This window comes from Juglans microcarpa x Juglans regia, chromosome 5S, assembly GCF_004785595.1.
Source record: "Juglans microcarpa x Juglans regia isolate MS1-56 chromosome 5S, Jm3101_v1.0, whole genome shotgun sequence".
Lineage (NCBI taxonomy): Eukaryota > Viridiplantae > Streptophyta > Magnoliopsida > Fagales > Juglandaceae > Juglans > Juglans microcarpa x Juglans regia.
The window spans coordinates 29,805,386-29,808,406 of NC_054603.1; the positions used below are offsets into that span (position 1 = coordinate 29,805,386).

The 3,021-nt window shown below is 38.1% G+C and overlaps 1 pseudogene; it reads left to right on the forward strand.

Annotated features, from left to right (window-relative positions):
* Positions 1–2,750, forward strand: LOC121267291 (annotated as a pseudogene).
* Positions 2,751–3,021: the final 271 nt, after the last annotated feature.

Sequence of the window (3,021 nt, forward strand, 5' to 3'; positions counted from 1 at the left end):
ATGCACCTGAACTTGATGCAGATTTGTACCATTCCTTTAGACACGGCTAAAGTTAGGCTTCAGCTCCAAAAGAAAGCTGTTGCTGGGGATGGAGTGGCCTTACCAAGATACAAGGGTATGCTGGGTACAGTTGGTACCATTGCGAGGGAAGAAGGTCTATCAGCACTGTGGAAGGGAATTGTACCTGGATTACATCGGCTATGCCTGTTTGGAGGTTTAAGAATTGGATTGTATGAACCTGTGAGTTTTGAGTCTTTTGTCATCAGAACTTGGTATGCATTTATTTGTTCTGTTGGCTTGCTGATTTGTGATACGGTTATATTATCAGTGAGCTTGACAGGTTAAAAACTTGTATGTGGGCAATGACTTTGTTGGAGATGTTCCTCTATCCAAGAAAATACTTGCTGGACTTACGACTGGTGGAAGAACTGTTTGGTGTTCAAGGAATTACTTTTCGCATGTGCTTGCTTGGAGAATATTTTTACCTGTCTTTGTCTTATTAAACAGGTGCTCTAGCAATCACAGTAGCAAATCCGACTGATCTTGTGAAAGTTAGACTTCAAGCTGAAGGAAAATTACTACCTAGTGTGCCGAGGCGCTGTACTGGGGGCTCTGAATGCTTATTCTACAATAGTGAGACAGGTTGTGCTTCAAACGTATGAGATTGGAAGAGGAAGTACTTGTTCTCCTTTCAGTTGATATCTTTTTTGTTTTCAAACTTGTTTCGTATTTCTTAGGAAGGATTTGGAGCTCTTTGGACTGGCCTTGGGCCCAATGTAGCACGAAACGCAATTATAAATGCTGCTGAACTAGCCAGCTACGATCAAATGAAGCAAGTGAGTTAAATAAACAAAAACTCATTGCAGATAGACTTTTTCCTGTCTTTTGATATAAAACTATTTGTGATGTTCCTAACTAACAAATCTTATATAATTTAATGTAGACCATTCTTAAAATTCCAGGGTTCACAGATAACATTCTCACTCATCTCCTTTCTGGTCTGGGGGCAGGGCTTTTTGCTGTCTGTATTGGCTCCCCAGTTGATGTGGTACTTTATCTACCATAGATGCACAGTTTTTGACTTTTTGTATATTAGTGCATGGTTTTTTTGTCTCAACTTGCTAAAAAAAAACTAGCTACATGGCGCTTTGCCTACAATCTCCTTATGATCAACTTTTTTATTTTTTATTTTTATATTGTGGTGCCTGTAGTTTATGTAGTTTATATTATGATCTCATCCTGTATGGAGAATTAAATGATCTTGTTGAATGAAGATCAGACTATGGCAGTCTGTACATTGTTGCATGAGAATCCCTTCGTATTGTCAAAGACAAAGTAGTATGTCGACAGTGATTCCATGCTGGCCCATACTTTTGATGTTGCCATTGTTACCATAGCTATATGATGATTTAAAACTTATGTTCAAGCTGTGATTATAGAAGTTGTAAATTAGTATTGGCATCTACATAGGAGGTCGGTAAGATGGTCCATTCTGCCCAGGGTTATAGTATGTTTGGATCAAGAGATGCAAGACTTGATTCTCACTTATTTTAGGGGGCCATTGGTTTCTTGCCTGTTTGCTTGTCGCCTTATTCTGTACCATGGTTCCTCTTTCTCATTTGTTTCCTTCTCTTTTTGTTGGAGCAAGGGAGTTTCTTCCTCCTATTGACGTTTTAATTAAGACCAATCTAATTCCTTTAACACTTATTCTGTTGGCAGGTTAAGTCCAGAATGAGGGGAGATTCTGCTTACAAAAGCACTCTTGACTGTTTTCTCAGAACTTTGAAGAACGATGTATGTTCATCTTACAACTCTATTTGAAACTCGGTAGCGTATATCTTTTTGTTGGTATGGGCGTATCTGGGGGGTTTTAACATTTGTCGACTTTGATGTGCAAGATGGTCTAGTTGAATGATTTCTAACACATTCTAATTGTACATTGATTTAAGATGTGATATCTGTTTATTCATGATGATATTGCATTCTCGAATCTTAAATATTTGTATTCTCTGATTACATTGTGCCTTTACTTTTTATTTATTTACGTTAATAGTATGAAAATAAAAGAAAATATCTCCTCTATTCCCCCTTTCCCTTCTGTTTTAATGAACTGTAGCATGCATTGAAGTTTAAAGGTCTATGAGTTATGTTGTCTTTCTCAGCAAGATCATTCTTCACTACTGAGAGATTTTGACACCTTAGTTACATATGGTTTTAATTTAGTTGTATCTTAATTTCTGGAGTCTTCATTACTCTAGAAATTACTGTGTACATCAGAGGGCCCCAATAATATAAATTCACATTTAAACTCACAGCATTTAGCATTATTCAGGGACCTTTGGCCTTTTACAAGGGCTTCATCCCAAATTTTGGACGTCTGGGATCGTGGAATCACAAAACAATCGTCGATTTTGTTACTCTCATTCCCTCCCTTTTGAGTTTCTGGCCTTCTCTTGCATTTGTTCTGTACCCCAGTTTTCAGCTTGCACTTCTATAGCGAGATAGTACGTTTTATGCTAGGATCAGAAAACCCATATCAGCAATTGGGGGATGAGATTGAGATTCTTTCATATTGCATAGAATAATCTGAGGCCACTAAAAGACCTGCTGCTCTAGCCTAACTGCTGCCCCCTGGATCAAGTGGGAACTAAAAGACCTCCATGAAAGCCTGGTCATCTTTTTTTGTGTTTTTTTGTTTTTCTCCACCTTGACAGGTGAAGAAGTTTGTCAAAAGTATAGAATCATCTTGAGAACAACCAAATACACTCAAAGATAGAGTGCTGGATCTCGCAAGTGAATTGGATCAGCAGCCAGTTGAAGTTGTCTAGAAAATAATGAAGTTCTCACTGTTCACTTTCTTCTTATTTTGCAATTTGAGATGGGAGGATTCAGCAAGAGGAACAGTCCTGAGGATATCATTTTTTCGTGGAGAACATGTTGCTTCCGTGTCATTCCCATTGATGAGCATTGTAATCGTTGAGTCACCTTTTTATTGCTTTCTATGCCTCCTGCTTCCTTTCC